The 22,031-nt window shown below is 52.9% G+C and overlaps 1 protein-coding gene across 3 annotated transcripts in view; it reads right to left on the minus strand.

Moving 5' to 3' along the window:
- Nucleotides 1-22,031, minus strand: part of RAP1GAP2 (RAP1 GTPase activating protein 2) — a 216,698-nt gene that overhangs the window by 185,404 nt on the left and 9,263 nt on the right. The window contains exon 1 of one of the 3 annotated variants that reach the window (XM_043477979.1): nt 16,625-16,805. The exons of the other annotated variants lie outside the window; for them this stretch is intronic. The gene's annotated coding sequence lies outside the window, so the exon portion shown is untranslated. Of the gene's footprint in view, nt 1-16,624; nt 16,806-22,031 lie in introns of those variants that run through there. 3 annotated transcript variants of the gene reach the window in all.

Genomic DNA, 22,031 nt, shown 5'->3' on the forward strand with positions numbered 1-22,031 from the left:
GGACGCACCAAGACAGGCAGGGGAGGTCGCAGAGGGCAGCTTCCCCTCACCCAGAGGAACCCGCAGCTCCGGAAGGGGCTCGGCTGGCAGATTGCACCACAGCCCAAGTTGGCAGCTCTGCCCCACACCACCCGGGCTTCCTGGAAGCCACAGAGGCTGAGGATTCCCATGATTGTGCCTGGGTGGGGGTGAGGGGAGAGAGACCCGCCTGGGAGCCCTGCAGATGGGGGGCCCCTGCATCGACTCCCTGGGGCTACCAGAGGTGGGACCTTGGCCTTTCCACTTCACCCTACCAGATAAACCAGCCCCACACCTGTGATCACACCTGCAAGCATGTGGACACAGTATACGTGCACCCACGTGGGCCCAGGGCGCGCACGCGCACACACACACACACGAGCTCATAGGTACACACAGGACCCATGGGTACACATGGGCACACACATGCTCACATACGTCAACAGACATCCACGCACATGTGCACACGGGTACTGCACACTCATATGCAGGTGCATGCAGACAAAAACACCCATGTGTACACCTCAGGCACACACAACTCCCCGTACAAACACACCCAGACACACGCTCAGATCACACACACGCTCCTACCAGCGCCCTCACTTACACAGGCACCGACCTGTGCTGCTCAGACGCCGCCCTGGAGCGTCTAGACAGAGGCCAGCAGTGCCGAGCTCCTGCGGACAGTGGCGGAGGTGGCGTGCAGCACCCTGTCTCCGCCTTTCCCTCTGGAACCACAGGTGAGTGAGTCCTCATCTCTGTCTGCACCACTGCTGACCCTGCCTGGTACACGGCAGGCGCTCCCTCAGGAGAGCCCCGTAGAAGGGCGTGGCACACACACGGCAGCAGCCTAGGCTGCCTGCTCAGTCATTCAGTCGTGTCCGACTCTGTGCGACCCCGTGGACTGTAGCCCACCAGGCTCCTCTGTCCATGGGATTCTCCAGGCGAGAATACTGGAGTGGGTGGCCATGCCCTCCTCCAGGGGATCTTCCCCACCCAGGGATCGAAACTGCATCTCCTAGGTCTCCGGCATTGGCAGACAGGTTCTTTACCACTAGCGCCACCTTGGAAGGGTGAAGGGTCACAGACGGGCTGCCAGGCCCCCTCCACCGAGCAATGGCCTCTCCCACTGGCCCCCTTTCCTGGAGCTGGGAGTCAGGTCTGTGCTGTGGCAGCTGACCGGTCCAGGTCAGGCCAACCAGGGTTTCAGCCTCCTGGTTCGGGAGTGGGCAGGTGACCTAAGCAAACCCACCCTGACTCGCTCCCAGAACGCCTCCCTGCTCTCCTCCCTAGGGTTCCTGAACCGCAGGATGGAGCCCCAGGGTAAGCCGGATGCAACTCACAGCCTCGGCCCAGGAGTCATGTGGGGTGACTATTAATAATAAAAAAATTCCTTCTGCAAAGTACTTACTTTAGCAGTTAGAGGGAGTTCCTGGCGAGCCCATCATTGGAGCACATCGTCTGATGTGTTTTTGCGTGAGAGAGAGAGAAGTGGGGTTGCCGTCACAGCAAGTTTGGACACTTCCGACCCCTCGTCTTATCTATCCTTATCAGTACGCACATGTACCACGTGTGCTTGTTGTCCATCAATGTATTCTAGGGACGACACGGCTGAGAGATGCTCTCCTTCAGGCCCCTACAGTCTGCAGACACCCAGGTTATCACCCAGGTAGGCGGCCACTTGGGCCAAGTGTTCACAGACCCAGAAGGGACACAGGCCCAGGTCCAAGCATCTGAAGATCAGAAGGGCAGTCCAAGGACCAGGCAGGGAGGAGCATTTCAAGACCAGGCTGGATTCTCCCACCTTGCACGGCAATCACAGAAGACCTGGAACCATGGGATTCAGACACTTGACCAAGGAGTAGCAATGGCCTGGTTGCATCAGCAGGAAGGGGCACAGAACTCACAGCCTGGACTTGAACTTGAGAGTCCAGAAGGACCTGTGCCCTCCTTGCCCCCCAGGGCCCAGACAGTGAGAAGGGAAGTTCCCAGAGAGCTTTTAATTTTACCCCATAAGCTCAGGAGGGAGGTGAGAGCCTCATCCACTCTCCTCTCCTCAGTGCCCAGGTTCCCAAGCTTTGGAGCTGTGTGACCTCCAGCAACTCACCTAACCTCTCTAGGCCTCAGTTTCCTCCTCCCTAACAGGAGGTGAGTGCCAAAGAATTGATGCCTTCGAACTGTGGTACTGGAGAAGACTCTTGAGAGCCTCTTGGACTGCAAGATCAAACCAGTCAATTCGAAAGGAAGTCAACCCTGAATATTCACGGGAAGGACTAGTGCTAAAGCTGAAGCTCCAGTACTTTGGCCACCTGATGTGAAGAGCCAACTCATTGGAAAAGACCCTGATGCTGGGAAAGATTGAGGGCGGGAGGAGACGAGGGCAGCAGAGGGTGAGACGGTTGGATGGTATCACTGACTCATTGGACATGAACATGAGAAAACTCCAGGAGATAGTGGAGGACAGGGAAGGCTGGCGTGCTGCAGTCCATGAGGTCGCCAGGAGCCAGACATGACTTAGCAACTGAACAACAACAAGAGGGGATGGCTGCCACCAACCTCACAAGATGATAAACATTAACACAGCGCAGGGCTCCCACACCATCACCGGAGCTGTTACATGTATTATCTATTAGGATTCCACCTTCTCCTTCGGTCTCACTCAGCTTCCTGCTGCCCCTGCTCTTACCCCTCGGCTTTTCTTCTGGGTGGAGGTGGGCAGTGAGGGGCCCACGGCTCCCTGAGAAGGACTGTGAGTCGAGAGAAAAGAGAAGCACTCTGGGAGCCAGGCCCAGCCCTCCTGCCTCACCGAGCACAGCCCAGCTTCCTCCCAAACCTCTGCTGACTCAGCATGCGGGCAGTCGGGGGGAGATGAGGACAAGAGACCAGGCAGTGGAGCCGGGGCAGTGCTGGGTCTGAGCTGACTGCAGGCCAGCACTGACTTCTCAGTCTCACCACTGCCTCTGAGATGACACCACTTTCTCCCCATTTTATAGCTGGGGACACAGAGGCACAGAGAGGTTAACAAACCAGTGCGATGGTAACAGAGCTGGGTCTAACTCCAGAGCCCAAGTTCTCAGCCTCTGTTCTGCACAGTGATCTGCATCAGCAAATCAAACCTGCCCCCATGACTCTGGGAACTTACAGAAATACCCAGTTCATGCAGAGCCCATTTTACAGATGGGGAAACTAAGGCCCCAAAAGCAAGACTCATCTCAACAGCTGGGAAAGAACAACGATGAAGCAGGAAGGAGCACATACCCAAGTCCTTCTCTCCTGAGGTTGCTTCCTCACCCTTCCACAGAGGAAGGGCCCACTTCGGGTCAGCAAGACCCAAGGCCCTGGCTTCCCTGGTGGAGGCATGTGGGTGTTTCTGGTCCAGCTGAGGAAGCAAGTCCCGGCCAGAGTCCCAGCCTGGGGACAGGGCTCCAGGGAACCCACACAGTTCTCTGGGCTTTAGAGAAACTCGGAACTGAGAAAGCTGGCTGGGGTCAGAGGAGGAGAGGCAGCCCCAGGCCCTGCCAGCAGCCCCTCCATCGTGTCTGCAGGGAGCAGAAGGGAAGGGTGAGACAGTGTGGTTTCCTCCACTTGTCCTTGCAACCACCAGCGGGAGCTGAAAGATGAAGCAGCTCCTTTCCCAGGCGTGGGGATGAGGCAGTTACAGGAAGCCAAGGAAACAGATGTCCCTAGAGAAGCAGGCACTAGATCACTCGGCCTGGATCCTCCCCTACTCCAGACAGCATAAGCTGGCATCAGTACTGACCCCGCAGGGCTCAGCTCTCCTCCTGGCTCGACCACTGAATCACCTCGAGCAAGTCACATGCTCTTAGGAGGCCTCAGTTCACCTGGCCTCAAAGGGGACGCTAGGTGAGCCTCTGCTTCCTTTATAAGCCAAGTGAGGACACAGCACAATAACAGAAGGACACTCTGGTCCCCAGGAGAACAGGGCGCCATGGCATTTGGAGCCAGCAGACCCACAATGGTTGGGCATGTACGCCTTGGGACGAAGATTAAACATCTCACATCCGCTTGGTGATTTACAGTGCCCCGGTCACCTCCCCCTCACCCTGTCTCAAGGGTTAGACTGAGTTTCCCATTGCACAAGTTCTGAAAAGCAAGATGATGACCAAAAGAATTACAAGAGGAGTGCTTGTGAAAGCTGGGTTCCAAGAGCGGGACCCTGACATACGATGATTGTGCAATTTACTCTGATTTGTTCTGTACCCAGTCTATCAAGAGAACTCCCAGCAATGTGACTGTGGACTGTAGAAGCTGAAACATGTGCCATTATTTTAAATTATTTTTAAATAATAATAAGGTATCAGCCTGCAACGTGGGAGACCCAGGTTCGATCCTTGGGTTGGGAAGATCCCCTGGAAAATGGAATGGCAACCCACTCCAGCATTCTTTCTTGGATAATTACATTGACAGAGGAGACTGATGAGCTATAATCCATGGGGTCACAAAGAGTCAGACATGACTGAGGAACTAATACACTTACCCATCAGATAAGAAAGGTTAAAAAAAAAAAACTTAATAATAATAGTGTGAGGATATAAGGAAACAGACACCCCACCATTAGTGTCTAGATATTTGGCAAGATTTATCCTTCTTTTTTTTTTAATTTGGCTGCGCGAAGACTTCGTTGTGGCACACAGGATCTTTGATCTTAGTTGCAGCAATGTGGGCTCTAGTTTCCTGATCAGGGATTGAACCCAGGCCCCCTACATTGGGAGCACAGAGTCTTAGCCAGTGGGCCGCCACAGAAAAGCAAAGATCTATCAAAATTTTAAGTGCACACACTGTTCGTGCCAATAATTTTGTTTTTAGAGATTTATCTCACTGGTAAATTCATATAAGTTGACAAGACCTATGCACACAGATGTTAACTGTATCACTGTTTATAATAGCAAATAGAATTAGTAACATAAATGACCATTATTTTTTTTTTAAATAACTATTATTTCACTATATTGTGGAACAAGCACACAATGGAATACTATGCAGCCATGAAGAAGGAGGTAGGATTTATATGTATTACTACATAAAGATATCCTAAAAACTAAACAAACAAACAAAAAGATACCAAACAGCTCATATAAAAGGATCTCCTTAGTTTAAATAAATATGTAAATACTTGCATATGCCTAGACAACTTCTGATCCAGGACTGGTTGGATGCAACTGGAATTGGAAATCTGGGGGGAAGGAACTTTTCACTTTATGTCCTTCTGTGCTATTTGATTTTTTTTTTATCAAGAACATGTTATAATTTAAAGGAAAAGTGTTAAACAGATGGTTTGCTAAGAAGAAAGAAAATGAAGAAGAGGAGGAGGAGGGGAGGGGCAGAAGCTACAAAAGCTGATTTCTTTAAAACCTTCTTAAGCTACTTAGAGCTCAAACTGACCGCTGATCCCAGACCTGAGATCACCTCTTCTACCCTAATGATAAGTCTGTTACCCTAATGATAAGCCTGTCTTACCCCAGAGAGGGAGAACCCGGGTATCTCAGAGTCTGACTCCATATGGTTCTTCCACCCACTCTGGGTTGGTGTGTTTTATTTGTTTGCTTTGTTTTTGGCTGTGCCATTCAGCTTGCAGGATCTTAGTTCATCGACCATGAACCAGGGCCCTTAGCAGTAAGAGCACAGAGCCCTAACCACTGGGCCACCAAGGAATTCCCCATCCACTCTGCTTTTAAGCAGAGTTTGTGTCTCCATCTCAAGTAAGAAAACTCCAACAAGAGCAATATATCACTTTTCTGGAGGAAATTTGACAGCACACATCGGAGTCCTTACGTACATGCCCAGAAGCTTCCAGAGTACAGATCAGGGTCAGTTTGGGCATCTGCATACTTACATGTGCACTACTCTCTAAGTATATTATGCTTCAATAAGTAGCTTTAAAAAATTGCACACCTTTTGACCTAGAAATCCCAGAGGGGGGAAAATCAGAGCTGTGTGCCAAGTTGTACTTTTGAGGGTCTCCAGCTAATTGTTACCATAACTATGAAACACTGGGGATGATCTAAATTTCCAACAGTAGGAACAGGTGAGAGAAAGACAACATCTCTCAACAATACAGCTCAACTCAGCCAATAAAAATCAGATGGTAAAAACGTGGATAAAAAAGTTTCCATAAAATCCCAAAAAGCAAAACTTGAATTTGCCATGTTGGCAACTATCTATGTAGCACTTACACTGTATCGTGTGTTTGTGCTTAGTCGCTCAGTCATGTCCAGCTCTTTGCGACCCTGTGGACTGTAGCCCGCCAGGCTTCCCTGTCCATGGGATCCTTCAGGCAAGAACACTGAAGCGGGTTGTCATGCTCCCCTCCATGGGATCGTCCCAATCCAGGGTTCGAACCCAGGGTTCCCACATCGCAGGCGGATTCTTTACTGTCTGAGCCACCAGGAAAGCCCCTACATTGTATTAGGTAGTGTAAGTAATCTAGAGATGATTTAAAGTATATGAGAGGCCTAAGTGACCATCAATAGAAAAATGGAGAAAGAAGAAGTGGTGTACTACTCAGACATAAAAAGCAATGAAATGTTACCATTTGCAACAACTTGAGTAGACCTGGAAGGTATTACACTTAGTGAAACAAGTCAGACAGAGAGAAACTGTTATCATTTACATTCCAAATCTAAAAACAAATCAAAGGAATGAATATAACAAAACAGAAACAGACTCACAGATGTACAGAACAAACCAGGAGATACTAGAGGGGAGAGAGAAGTTGCTAGGGGGCAAGATAGGAGTAGGGGGTTAAGAAGTACAACTATATTTTATAATAAATTTAAATGGAGTACAATCTTTAAGTTTTTACTTTAAAAAATAAACTATAAGGGAGAATGACAGAGGCTATATGCAAATACTACACCATTTTATATAAGGGACTTAAGCATTGCAGAGTTTTGGTACCCTGTGGGGGGGTGGAGGTGGGTGGGGAGAGTCCGAGAAGCAATCCCCCAAAGATACTGGGGACCACTGCGTATGTGATGCCAGGCAAGCAAGTCACAGCAAGTCTCTGAATAGGATAAAGCAGGCTAACACTTTCAGAACCATGTTGTTCAGCTCACTGTTGTTGTTGTTTAGTTGATAAGATGTGTCTGACTCTTTGCAACTCCACAGACTGTAGCCCACCAGGCTCCTCTGTCCATGGGATTTTCCAGGCAAGAATACTGGAGTGGGTTGCCATTTCCTTCTCCAGGGGATGTTCCCTGCCCAGGGATCAAACCCGAGTCTCTAGCATTGGCAGGTGGACCCTTTACCGCTGAGCCACCAGGGAAGCTGTTGTTCAGGTCAAATTAAAAAATCATGGTTTTTTCCCCGCTTTGTGCTTTCCTAAACTTTCTAAATTTTCTTAAACAAGTGGGGTTTGCTTTATAGTCAGAAAAACCAACAAATGTTATTTAAAATAATGACATATGAAAGGCAGCAAAAGGAAACAAGAAAGCAGACGGGCCCTGTGTTATATTAATAAAATAGTGGTTCTCACATGCTACGGGTGTGAGAACCACCTGGGGCTTGAATAGCAAGGGGTCAAACCCCAGCCCTGCGGCTTGCAAGCAGTGTGAACTTGGGCAAGCTTCTCAACCCCTCTGTGCCTCAGAGCAGACCTAAAAAATGGGGATATTAATGGTACCTACCTCATCAGGCTCTTGGGAGGGGTATATGAGTTAATGCGTGGTAAACCTTCAAATCGGTGCCTGGCACAGATCTGTAGACCTGTTAGCCAGTGCAGTGGCTAAAATTCGGATCCCATCCTTCTGGGGTAGGGCCATGGAATCTGCATCTTTAACAAACTCCCCAGATGATTCTAATTCAGTGAGAAACACTGGAATGAAACCCACTAAGCTACCCCCTTTATCTTTGGTGGCCCTTGGAGTTATCTACAGGAAAACCTGGGCACTAGGAGCTGTCTGAAGGGCATTCTCCCTAAAGGAGATGGCAAAGGCAGCTCTTCACTCTCCCCCATTCCGCTGGGTCACTTCCCACACTCCCCTACTACTGCAGAGCCTCACCTGGCCACTTCCCTTCCAAAATGGGTGAGAAGGTGGGTGTCAGCACCCTCTACAGGCAAGTCTGGGTAGTGCAAAGAGCAAATGTGGGCATCTTGCTTCTTGCTTCTAGGATGGCAGCCATATTGCCTCTGGCAAAAGGGATGGAGGGATGGAGGAATTCTCTGTATCACAGGAGACAAGCAACAACCACCTGGTGTCAGCACACATGGGTTCAAGCCCTGATTCTGACTGTAAATGTAGCTGTGGGGAAATCACGTAGACTCCTGTCGCCTCACTTTGTCCACCTATAAATAACTGCCAACATTTCTTGAGAATCTCCCATGAACGAGTTATGCCATACATTTTTATTTCATTTACTCCTTACACAACCATGTCGTCCATCCTGGAGCCTCAGAAAGATTAAGATTGGACTTCCCTAGTGGTCCAGTGGCTAAGACTCCATGCTCCCAATGCAGGGAGCCCTGGTTTGATCCCTGGTCAGGCAGTGAGATCCCATATGCTGCAACTAAGAGTTCGAATGCCACAACTAAAGATCCAGACTGCCGCAACTAAAACCTGGTGCAGTCAAATAAATGAAAATATTTTTTAAATAATAATAAAATATTGGTGGCTCAGTGGTCAAGAATCCACTCGCTGATGCAGGAGACACAGGTTCAGTCCCTGATCTGGGAAGATCCTATGTGCCACAGGGCAACTAAGCCTGTGTGCCAGAACTATTGAGCCTGTGCTCTAGAGCCCAGGAACCACAACTACTGAACCCCATGCGCCTACAGCCTTTGCTCCACAAGAGAAGCCACCGCAATGAGAAGCCTGCGCACCGCAAGTGGAGAGTAGCCTCAGCTCTCCGCAACTAGAGAAAAGCCCGTACAGCAACAAAGACCCAGAACAACTAATAAATAAATAAATTTCTATTAAATAATTTTTTTAAAAGGTTAAGGGATGTGCCTAAGGTCACAGGGCCCATAAGTGGCTGTAGCAGAATTCAAACCCAGAGCCCCTGCTTTTAACAATTCTGCCATTTCCACAGAAAATGAGGGCAGTGCTTGATGCGAGATACAGCCAGGCTGGGCACCAGCAAAGCCCAAGACTCTCCCTGGCCCCCTGCCAACGCCCAGCTGAGGAGCAGCCCCAGCCCGGGCCAGGATGAGCAAACCCTGAGATCCCCAGGTTTGGCAAGCTGGGTGGGAGTCATTCTGGCTGATGAACAGTGACTCAGGCGGAGGCAGCCAGGTGGGGGACCGGCAAGAGGAGGGAGCTCTCTCTGACACTTTTGAAAAAATGACCTGCAGCTCAAAGCCAGCATGTGCATTTATCCTGACTTCCCCAGATAAAGAAGGGGGTCCTTGTAGGATCTGTGCCTCCAAGTCCAGGGGAAATCCTGCTGGAGTCCTGACTTTGTGGCACCTCCACCAATCCTGTCCCTTGCCCCTTTGAAGGGAGCAGGGCTGTCTTAGAATCACAGAATAAAGAGAGACAGAAAAGGCTTACTACTCTCAGGGTCCCCTCTTCTTTTCCCATCACTGCCCTCAGAAGGATGCTGCACAGGTAGGTGCCTCCTGTATTACATGAGAGCTGGGGGTGGGATTGGGGCTGGATCATGCAACTCAGTGAAAACCTGGACCAATGTCTCATCTGAGGCCAAGGGGATCTGTGAGTGGAAGTGTGCATGCCTGCGTGCGCTGTTGTGTCAACTCTATGTGACCCCATGGACTGTAGCCCGCCAGGCCCCTCTGTCCATGGAATCTTCCAGGCAAGAATACTGGAATGGGTTGCCATTTCTTCCTCCAGGGGATCTTCCCAAGTATAATCATGGCCAAAGAAATAACCCAGTGAGTATGAAATAACCCAATACATACTGATGATGTCCCCATTTTAAAGACAGAGAAACTGGGGCACAGAGAGACTGAGTAATGTGCTCAAGATCACACTCCAAAGAAGTGACTGTGGCAGACTGTCCATCCCATAATAGATCCCCCATCCCACATGCTCTTCTTACCCTGTGACAGTAACTCCCCTCCAATAAGTGGGGGGGGGGGGTGTTCCCCCTCCTGTAGCATCCATGTGGATCTGCGACTCTGGCAGAAGTGAGGTTGCCTCATTTCCAAGGCCAGGTAACAAAAGGTGAAATAACTTCTGCCTGGCTCTTTCTTGGGCTTCCCTGGTGGCTCAGACCGTACAGAATCCACCTGCAATGTGGGAGACCCAGGTTCAATCCCTGGATTGGGAAGATCCCCTGGAGAAGGGCATGGCAATCCACTCCAGTATTCGCATCTGGAGAGTCCCCTTGGACAGAGGTGCCTGGCAGGCTACAGTCCATAGGGTTGCAAAGAGTCAGACATGAGTGAGCAACTGAGCAGAGGCTCTTTCTTGCCCTTTAATTCAGCCACCACACTGTGAGGAAGCTCAATCTAGCACAGAGAGAAACCTGTGTAGTGAGGAACCAAGACCTCAGGCCAATAGCCAGGATCAAAGGCCAGACACGTGAGCCACCGAGCCTTCAGACATTTCCAGCCCCAGAAGACGATGGCAGAGCAGATACAGGTCTCCCTTCAAGCCCTGCCCAAACCGTAGATTCCTGAGCACAATAAGCATCACTGTTGTTTCAGGTCCTAAGCTACTCATGGTTTATTATGCAGCACCAGATAACCAGAACAGAGAACCAAGCAAGCTGGTTCCAGAGCTATGCACCTGGCCACCCAGCAGTGGTACCTGTTGTGAGAGACAGCATAGAGGAGGGGTAAAGAGCTTAGGTCTGGAGTCAGATATACCTTCGTGTAGTCATCCATTCATCCATTCATCACATGTTTACCACATCCCGACCATGTTCCAGGCTCTCCACTAATGTGGAGGGTATTCCAGTGAACAAGTCAGACAAATCCCTGCCCTGGGAGGGCAGGGGAGTGGAGTACCAGAGAGGGATAACTTTACACAGGTATTTACATAGGATGATGTAATCCCAAAGGGGACTGGGTGGGTGGAGAGCCCTGTTTAGAGGGGATGATCTGAGTTGGCCTCTCTGAAGGGGAGACTATAAGGATGAGACGGACGTAGCTTTGTGAGCAGCGGAGGGGACAGCAACAAGTGTCAAGAACAGACCCAGGGCTTCCCCGGTGGCTCAGTGGTAAAGAACCCGCCTGCCAATGCAGGAGATACGGGTTTGATCCCTGGTCTGGGAGGATCCCATGTGCCTTGGAGCAACTAAGCCCGTGAGCCATGACTATTGAGCCTGTGCTCTAGACCCTGGGAGCCGCATCCACAGAAGCCCGCATGCTCAAGCCTGTGCACTCTGGAGCCTGTGCTCAACAAGAGAAGCCGCCTCAGTGAGAAGCCTGTGCATCGCAACTAGAGAGTAGCCCCTGCTGGCCTCAACTAGAGAAAAGCCCGCACAGCAGAGGAAGACCCAGTACAGCCAATAAATATAAGAACAATCCTGGCTACACTATTTCCTAGCTGTGTGACCTTATGGAAGTGACCCAGCCTCTCTGAGCCACCACTTCCTCGTAAGATGGGGATGCTTTCTGAACCCACCTCATAGGATGGTTCTGAGGAGCCAGTGAGCTAAAACATGGATCACGTGTGACCCGGGCCTGACACAGGAAGAGGAGCTCCATAAATTTCACTGATTACGCTGCCGGTGGGCTGCCTGGAGCCCCAGAGACCATTCTGCTCCCCATCAGACACTGCCAGGCGTGGCTCCAAGGGAAGACAACATGGGCAGGGGAGGTGGAGGGACCCTCCCACTGCTGCACTGGTGCCCAACCCACTGAGGATGGGTCAAGTGGACGTGGGGTGCACACCCCTGCCTGAAGATGCTGACACCCAGCCTAGCTTCCGCCCACCCGCTGCAGCCATCCTGACTCATCTCCTCCACCCAGGGCTCACCCAGTCATCATCTTCAACTCAGAGCTTAAAGGATGGGGCTGGAGATTGGACCGGCTGTCTCACGGCAAGCCCCGCCTGAACAGCAATGGGCAGCCACATGGCCGGTGGGGGGAGAAGCAACCTCCTCAAGGCAGATGGAGGGAGATCAGGATAGGAATGCTGGAGAGCTGGGCAGGGCAGGAGACTCAGGGACCTCAGGGGACCAGGAAATCCTGCTGGGTAAAACACCACCTGCCATCAGACAGGCACACCCTCAAGGACCTGGGGAGCGCTGGGTTGGTGGCCAGCTCACATCCCCAGAGAGAGAACACGAATAAGTCAGAGCACACAGCAGTGCACACAGATGCAAGCTCAGAGGAGCACTGCTTAGTCACACAGAGATGTGCAGACACGGCGATCCAGCAACACGCCCTCCAGGGACCCACCTGCACAGACGGGCACGCACACACAGTGGACCTCACTGTGCCTGAATGCCTGTCACTCCCCTCCAGGTCTTGCTCACCACCAGTCAGCTAATTGGCAGGGTCCCCCAGGTGCCCAGACCCAATGCCATCTGCTGAGCCAGGCCTGGCAGGGCCCAGCTCACACGCCCAGCATGATCCGGGAAGAAGGTTGACAGCCCTGGATCCGAACAAGGGAAAGAGGTGGAACCCCAGCCGACCCGGAGAGCAAGCTGCAAATTCAGAACCCAGGCCTGGTCTCAGGTCAGGTTCCCCAGAGTTCAGTCCTTGCCTTGGGGTCCCACCTGCCTTGGAGCCCCAACAGCTGGTTTGCACTCTTGAGCAGGGAGAGTGGAATCTACTTAAGGATGGTGGCAAACAGAGTGAAAAACAAACAAAAAAGTGTAGCATGGCAGACCTGATGCAGAACTTCCCTCGAGAGAAGCACCAAAGCACTGAAAAAGGGGTGGGCAAGAAGAGAGTGTCTTCTGGCTCATTAAGAGGGGAGGACATGGGACCTCCCTGGTGGTCCAGTGGCTAGGACTCTGCACCCCCAGTGCAGGGGGCCCTGGTCCAGGAACTAGATCCGGCATGCTGCAAGGTACATCCCGCGTGCCGAACAGCCAAATAAATAAATGAACATATTTTAATGGGGGGGGAGAGGAGAAGAAATGGATAGGCTGGCATTACTGACTTCGTTTTTAAACTAAACTTGTGAAAAATAAGAGGAACCCCAAACTGTAGAGGAGTCTTTAAACGACTGTAAGTGAAGACAGTGGCTATTGCAACCACCCAGCCTAGGCTGGGTGTGACCTTGCCTGAAGGCAGAAGGATGGACACCGTGACCGTCGTGTGGCCAGCCTGAACGGCCCCTGCATAAGCCGGAGGCAGCCGGACACCTTCCCCACTGTACGACCTCCCCCTGGGGAGGGCCACGTTGCTCAGAGATGGGAGAGGACCGGGAGACAAGGGTCACCACGGTACCATGGCAACAGGCCTTGGCAGAGGCACATCCTCGCCTTCTCCAATCACGGCTCACAATGGGACCCAAGTGTTTGCAGACAGTGCCTCACCTGCCAACGTGGGTGGTGACCCAGGAAGCGGAGGCAGACGTGCTGTAGCAAGAAGGAGGGAGCTTATAGGTGTTGTTCCCCGAAATACGATACCTGCCCTGGCTTATGCCAGAGGGCCCCCAACTAATCCCCAACCAGTGCCATCCCTTCCCGCATAGCACCCCATTGCTCTCCCGCCGGCCCAGCCTGTCCCCACCACTCCAGACACTCCCAAGCCCTGGGCACCAAGGTTGCCCGACTGGCCCCACAGCCCTGGTGCCTCCATCACTCTGGGCCGCCCTCTGCCAATCCGTTCTCCCTGCCCTTCCCGTTTTCCAATTTCTCTCGCCCTCCCCCACCCTGTGCCCTCTCCTCCCCACTGACTGTAGTCCAGACCAGTGCCCACGACCATCTGCCAACTCCAAACGCCAGCATCCACCCTCCTGCCACTCCTCCTTCAACCACCTGCTTCTGCAATGCTTGTTCCCCTCGCCCCTTCTGCCCACCCTCCAGGCTCCCATGTCCTCCAGTGGACAGAGCCCAGGGAAAGGCATGTCTGAGCAACTGGCATATTGCCTTCAACTCACAGAATGCAGAGCAGAACCATGCAGGGGGTCTGGGAGACTGTGCCACATGCCAGGAGGACCTGACCAGGTCAGGGGCCAGACCCCTGAGTCCCAGATTCTCTGACCAGGATGGGGTCAGAGACCCCTTCAGACCTCTAAAGACTAGAGATCACCTAATCCAACTCCCTTCACCACTTTAAGTGATGAATATCTGAACCACCTAGAACATACTGTCTTCCCAAATACACAGAAATATTCCATCACGGAGCCCTCACTATGGACCCATTGCCATGTTCAAAAATTTAGTAAATACCTACAACCCCCAGAGAAGAAAACTGAGGCTCAGAGAAGATCGGAAATTTGCCCAGAGTCACGCAGTGTCTGACACCTCAAGGAGTACTTCAAACCATCTCGGTCCCACATCTTACTCCAATCACTTCTGCAATGACTGGTTCCCTGCAGGTTTTGAGCAACAGCCTATAGCACCACGTGGCGAGGCTTCCTCGAGGACTCAGTGGGATCTTCTCTGAAGCCGCAGTGTGGGATGCCCACACGAACCTGCTGAGGCTTCACACGTGCAGCCTGGAAGCATGCGGGACTTAATGTCCATGAACGGGACAGAGTTGATGGGTGAACACTTTCCTGTTTCTCTCCCCGACAGGGCAGTTCTGAAATGCATGCTCCTGGGAAGGCCTCCCAGGAGAGAGTGGTGGGAAGATTAAAAGCATGCATCCTCCAGTTCTGCTTTGGGAAAACACAGGTGGAGACACAGAGAGAGTGTGAGAGGTGGAGCTGGGACTCAACCCAGGTCTGGGTCACAACACAGCCTTGTCTGCTGCTGCCACCACCATCCATGCCAACGCCCCCGTCCCTTAAGGTTCAAGTCATTCTGAACCACAGTGACTCAGCCACACTTGATCCAGACTGGGTCATGGGAAGGGGTAGGGGGTGGAAAGGGTGCCTGTGGCCAAGGGTCGTCTTCTCTGGAGCTGAGGCCGTGTGTGTGTGTACTAGGTCGCTTCAGTCATGTCTGACTCTTTGGGACCCCATGGACTGTAGCCCGCCAGGCTCCTCTGTCCATGGGATTCTCCAGGCAAGAATACTGGAGTGGGTTGCCATTTCCTACTCCAGGGGATATTCCCGACCCAGGGATCGAACCCACATCTCTGACATCTGCATTGGCAGGTGGGTTCTTTACCACTAGTGCCACCTGGGAAGCCGGGAACTGAGGCCACCTCCCAACAAACCATCCAACACCCTGGGCTAAGCGGCCTGAGTGGGAATCCCAGTCAGATGTGCCCATGCCTACTCAACTTTAGCATCTGCCTCTGCCCAGAAATTCAGTGACTCCAAGCCCCCATCCCATCCAATCCCTCCACAATTCTCAACATCTCAGAAAGGAGGAGGAACCTGAGGTAGCTTCTGGAAGCCTGAGCAGCCGGATCTAGAAGACACCCACCCTGCCCCACTCCTAGACTCAGAATATCCAACACACTTGCTTGGAGATGAGGGCAGAACACCTCCCAACTGCTTCCCACCTCTCAAAGATGTGCGGGGACTTTCCTGGGGGAAATCACTGACGGAGACCTCACTTGCCCTGAGTCACTCTCTGCCTCCCGGCTCCCCCGCAGCTGGGCTGGGCGAGCTCTGCTTACTCCTTACTCTGCAGCAGGAAGAACAAGGGAGGGGGGGAGGGATGCCTTCTCCCCTCTCCATGGGAAACTGAGGCCGATAGGGCTTAAGGGACAGCCCCAGGATCACCAAGCATGAAAAGAATCAGAGTCCTGGCGCCCAGCCCAGGACAGCCCTATTATTCCCTACGGAGGCTGCTCTGATGGGGGCCACTCAACAGAGGCAGATCCCAGCATTCAGACCCCAAACCCCACTTGCATATAAATGCCCTTTGGTCTGTTAAGTAGGGTGTAGAGGAGCCACACAGATGGAGAGAAAAAAGTCCTCCTCAACCAGCTCCCAGGTCAGGACTCACAGTGTGCCCCGGACCCCCACCCAGGTCAGGCACCCCCACACTCTTCACTCAGGGCCTCCAAAGGTGAGCACCAGGCTGGAGCCCAGCCCTGCCCCAAAGGTCCAGAGGCCTCCCAGACAGCGCCCCCACTGTCCTGGCTCCCCTCCCTGCAACAGGCACAGGTTGGAGTCAGGCCGGGGTGGGGTTTATGTCCTTTAGGAGGAAAAAAACCAACAAACCAACCCAGCCTAGCTCCAGGGTCCTCCCTGGGGGTCCTGGCTTTTTCCCTTCACCACCACCACCACCTGTAAACACCCCAGCTCTGACCTCCATCCACATGGGTCAGCTTCTCCAGCCAGAGACTTTTTGACAGAGGCTGGGCTGACGTCTCCCTCACCGCATAGACACCCCAGACGTGTGTGTGCGCCATGCCCCACCGGCAGGGTGTCTGAGGACAGTCACCCCACTTCCCAAACAACCCATTACGCTGAACTGCTCCGTGGAATCGCAGCACAGAGCTCACTCACGTCCACACGAGCTGATCTCTCTTTGCAGACACACGCATTTGCACTCACCGCAGACACCCCAATTCCACCCTGGGTCCAGTCCCACCCAAGCAAGACCCACCTTCTGATCCCCGCTGACTACGGGGTCGCCACCCAGCCCCAGCCCCTCTGACCTTCTGTGACGCCGGCGCCCGCGGGCTCACTGCTCGACGTGGACGGAACGGCAGCAGTCTGTCGCGGCGGCGTCCCCCGTCTCCATCCGGCCGCCAGCCCCCTCCTCCTCGGCGGCGGGCTCTCCTGGTCGCCCGCCCCGCCGCGCGCACCGTCACCGCGGCGCGCGCGCGCGCACCCCGGCCGCGGCACAAAGCGGCTCCCGCGACCCGCCGCCGCCGCCCGCACACCTGGCGGGCGCGCCCCACCGCCGGAGCCGCGCACTCGCCGCCCGCAAGCCCGCGCCTGGCCGAGGCGGGGCCCTCCTGCCGCCCCCCGCGACGCCGCCACCTGGGTCCGCGCCCAGGTCCCGGCGATGCCCACTCGGCTCGCCTGGCGCCGCAGCCGCGTAGCTGCCGGAGAATGGGAGGGAGATGGAGGGGCGGGCACGCGGGGCCGGAGAGGGCACGGGGGCGGAGGGGGTGGGTACTGCGAGTCCCGGGTGCGGAGCCGGGGATGCTCGCGTCGCTGCCGCCAGGGGACTGCCCGAGGCGGCTCCTCGGAACAAAGGCGCCGGGCGGGGCAGGCGCGCCCAAGGGACCCAGGGGAGCGGAGGAGGGTACAGCCCACCTTCCCGCAGAAGTTCCTGGGGGATGGGGCCCCGGGCCGGTGGGGAATGGAAATAGGGAAAGATCGGCGGGAAGACACTGGGGTTCTCCCCAGCTCTGCGTGCGGCGGGACGGGGGAGGGGGTTCGATAGTACCGGGGGCGGGGAGCGGGGCAGTGCTCTCTGGATTTGGAAGTAGGAGGTTTCAAGGACTGCCAGAGTCCTTAAAACTGCCTCTGCCTTGGACCTGGCAGCCTGGAGCTTTCATTCACTCGCTGCACAGACATCCTCCCAGCTTTGGCCAAACCGAGGATGCTCCTAAACTTGAAAGGGCTGAAGGCAGGAAGGGTGCCCTGTGGAGCCCCTGAGATGCTTGAGTCTTGCTCCCTAACGTCCACGAAGGGTGGCCTCTGAATATGGCTTGCACATCTCAGTGGTGGAAAGCTCACCCCCTCAGGACGCAGCTCACGCTGTACTCAGGCAGCTGTGAATGTTAGAAAGCCCTTTAATTGCATGGACATCTGCATCGCGTCCCTTTGTTGGCCAAGGCCTCACTCTGCTCTGGCCACAAAATCCAGAACGTAGTTAGGGCCTTGTAACTGAGATTCTCCTTCCCATCTTCCTTCCCCTCCCCAGCATTTATTCAGCACCCTTTGCCAGCAGCTTCTCCCTGTGGCTGCCCTCTTGTGTCCTTCAGGCAGGACTCTCCTCTCAAATGTTTCCTTCCCAGTGAGCCCTTCCCTCTCATCCAGAGTTCCCACCCATCCACTGGTCAATCTTTATCTGATGCCCTGTTTGAGTTTGTTCAGCACTCTGATCATCTCAGGAAATTCTCTTATCTATGTGTCTACAGACTGTCTCTGCCACTAGAATGTGTGTCCCTTAGAGGCAGGAACCTTGTGTTCCTTAAGACAAGGCATCAAAACCCCAGGGCCTGACCTGGAGCCGGGTGGAAAGATAAAAGGAAAGCGAGTTGCCAACTCACGCGCTGAGTCCGTTCAGCAACCTGACCCATCGCCCCAAAACACAACTTGCTCAGCGTTCGAGCATAATATCCAATATGGTATTAGCAGAGAAACGTGTTCAATCTCTATCCACAAAATAAATGAGGAAATGATAGAGCATTCCTGTGGTATATTAGTGTCAGTCGCTCAGCCATGTCTGACTCTTTGCAACCCCATGGACTGTAGCTCTCCGGGCTCTCTGTCCATGGAATTCTCCAGGCAAGAATACTGGAGTGGGTAGCCATGGCCTCCTCCAGGGGATCTTCTCAACCCAGGGATCAACCATCTGAGACAAAAGAGCAGGACCTTCCCTCTGCAGCTCTGGACCCTGCCCTGAGCTCTTGAAGCCCCAAGGTGCGAGCATTTTCATACCCAAGCTTCTAGTCAACTGGAAGCCCTCAGATAGCTGATCCGCTCAGCCTGCTATTGAGATGCAGACAACATTGGAGGCTTGAAATAGACTTCTTTAATTTCTATTAAACTGTACCTTCTAGACTTGGACTTGGACCCCAGCCTCCAGGACTCTTCGAGTCTAGTTCTGCTATCTTGTCCATTGGGATGGTGTCCAGGTTCTTGCCATCAGCAACATCACCAGCATGCTGTCTACATCCTTCCTCACCAAGTCCCTCATGAACGCCCTGAGCAGTCTCGGCAAGTGCAGCCCACTCGTCAACCTCCCCAGCGGTGCCCGCCCCCAGCCCACATTCCTCTGTCACCTGTAAGGCTTTGATGGGAAGACAAGAACAATTTCTTGCTGAAACGCAGGAACCCCTGTCTCCTGCTTTACCACCCCCAACCTAACTTCTAGTCTGGAAAACTAATCGGAAAAGCAAATAAAGCTTTCCCCAGCAGGATGGGTTCCCAGGGAATTCACTCGCTGCCAGTGGTCCTCTATCTCTTTCCTTGCTAAGTGCCCCCAAACCATCTCTTTAATAACAGACTCTGAAACCTGATTAGGACTGATGCTAAGCTCATTTGTTTATGGTTTGTGGACTTATTTCCTCGCTGTAAAGATACAAATTACTTTCACCATCTCCCACTTTGGGGCACATGTCCTGTTCTCTGAAAGGGAGTGTGCATAGCAGTGGTGAGCACTGCCACTGACTCTGTGCCTCAGTTTTGCCATCTGAAAAATGGGGAGAACGACAGTACCTAGATCATAGCATTGTTATGAAGGGTAGATCAATGTATGCCTGCAAAGCATTTATAACATGACACATAATAAATACACATAATAAGTTAGTACAACTTTCGTGATATAAGAGTAATAGTTTTTTGAGTGCTTAGTCTCAGAGCTATGGCAGCCTCCTCTTCAAGTCCCTTGGGAGGTAGCCTTCTCAGGTATGAAAGCTAAAGTTATTTTGAATGGCTCCATCCTATCTTATGATTGCTTTCCTCCTCCATGGACTCAGCTAGGCTCCTGTGACTCCGAAAAGCATTCTTCTTTGGCTCAAAAAAGGGTTTGCCTAAAGCCACCCACATGGGCAGGCGGCCTCAGCCTCCTCTTCTTCCCTTGTATCTTGGGCAGGTGTAGCTGACCCATCCTGATCTTGGAACTCGCCTCCCTTCCAGCCTTCCTACCTGTGAGCCTGCATTATGTTCATTTGTCCTTCACCTGGTGCTTGTTAAATGAGCTCCTTCTCCGGGCTAGGACCTCAGAATACAGAGAGAGGACAAGAGGGAGAAGGGCCTGCCGTCACGGAGCTCACATTCCAGGGGAGCCACGGGCAATGAACAGACAGGCGAATAAACTAATGTCAAGTAGCATGAGAGTTTTGATGAAAGGAAAGGAGGTGAGGGAGGAGCTGCTTTCCGTCAGTCAGATGGTGCTCGGCCTGCAATAGGGCTTTGCAGGTTCCCTGAAACTGCCCTTCACGTCTGCGTCTCACCAGCGTGCTTGCCAGGCAGCCTTCTTCTCTGTCTCTGAACGGATTCACAGCCTACGCTCAGGATCACATTGCCCTCCTCATACTCTTGCTTCAGGCTCGAGGGGCTTTTCAGTCTCTTCTCTGCGCCATTTGCAATCTACCCTTGGGAGCTTAGAGCATTTGTCTAACCTCCCATTTCCTGAATACCAAGAGTTCCCGGGTGGCCTGAGTCACCCTTCCCAGGGTTCCTGTCACTTCTATGTGCATGTGTGCTAAGTCGCTTCGGTCGTGTCCAACTCTGTGCAACTCTTTGGACTGTAGCCCACCAGGCTCCTCTGTCCATGGGATTCTCCAGGCGAGATTACTGGAGTGGATTGCCATGCCCTCCTTCAGGAGATCTTCCCAACCCAGGGATCGAACCCAGATCTCTTATGTCTCCTGCACTGGCAGTCGGGTTCTTTACCACTAGCGCCACCTGGGAAACCCTATCATTTCTGTATCATCATTCAATTAATTCTTCCTCCTTGAGCAGAACTGGATCCAGAGTTCCCGTTCCCCTCACTGCTTCCGGTACCTTCTGAAATTGTCATTGAGACGAGCGAGCAGATGCACTGTTCTTAGCTAAGTAGGACTCCCAGCAGATGTCTGGGGAGGTGAGGTCTGCTAGCACTGCTGAACCTTATTCCTGGGGCCGGTTTGGGGAGATGCAAGAAGAGCATGGTCTCTGTTTACTTACTGGCCAGACCAGGCTGTTCCCCCAAATGACATTCCTTCCTTTCTCCTTTTATTCAGCCACCCCTGGGAGGAAAGACCTGTTCATTCTTGGCTTCAAAAGTGAAAGTGTTAGTCACTCAGCCATGTCTGACCCCATGAACTGTTAGCCCACCAGGCTCCTCTGTTCATGGGATTTTTCCAAGCAAGAATACTGGAGTGGGTTGCCATTCCCTTCTCCAGGGGATCTTCCCAACCCAGGGATTGAACCCAGATCTTCTGCATTGCAGGCAGATTCTTTACCATCTGAGCCACCACAGAAGGCCCTTGGCTTCAAGGGTCCTGCTACTTTAGAAGCTGGTGCAAAGAGGTTTGGATGGGGCAAGTGGGAAGAAAGCTCCAGGGTCAGGTCTGGCAGAAGCCTTGGGAAGGGGTGTGGCGGCAGCAGGGCTTCCCAGCATGTCTCCATCAAGACCGCTAACAGTTGTCATGCCTGTCCACAGTGTGGAGGAAGGAGCCGGCAAGGCCGGGGAGCAGGAATCTGGGTGTCCCTCCCCCAGACTCAGGATCCCAGACAGAGGAGAGAGACAAGGAAGGGCTGACTCTACCCAGGGCAAAGCAGGGACTGCCCAGCAAACTTGTCAGAAGTTCTTCCTCTTAAAAAGGAACCAGCCAGGCTTCCCTGGTGGCCCAGTGGTTAAGAATCTGCCTTGCCAATGCAGGGGGCACAGGTTCAATCCCTGGGCCAGGAAGACTCCACATGCTGCAGAGCAACTAAGCCTGCATGCCACAACTACCAAGTCCACGTGGATGCAGCTGCTAAAGCCTATGTATCTTCAGCCTGTGCTCTGCAACAAGAGGGACCACTGTAATGAAAAGCCCACACACTGTACCTAGGGAGTAGCCCCCACTTGACACAACTAGAGAAAGCCCTGGCGCAGCAGGGAAGACCCTAGCACAGTCATAAATAAATAATTTTTAAAAAAAGAAAAAAAGGAACCAGCTCATCTCCAGGCATCATTTCACTTGAGGTTCATGATCTTCCCAACAGAAGGCAGGGAAAATATGATCAAACTCATTTTACAGAGGAGAAAGCAGAGGCAGTGACTCTGCCTCAAATCACTCAGAATATTCTAGGCTGGAGCAGCGCCGCAGCTGATAAACTCTGTCAAGGACCCTAGAAGGCCTCTCCACCACAGAAAGCAGTGGTTCCCACTGGGAGTTCATGAACCAGTGTAGG

The sequence above is a fragment of the Cervus canadensis genome, chromosome 1 (assembly GCF_019320065.1).
Source record: "Cervus canadensis isolate Bull #8, Minnesota chromosome 1, ASM1932006v1, whole genome shotgun sequence".
Taxonomy (NCBI): domain Eukaryota; kingdom Metazoa; phylum Chordata; class Mammalia; order Artiodactyla; family Cervidae; genus Cervus; species Cervus canadensis.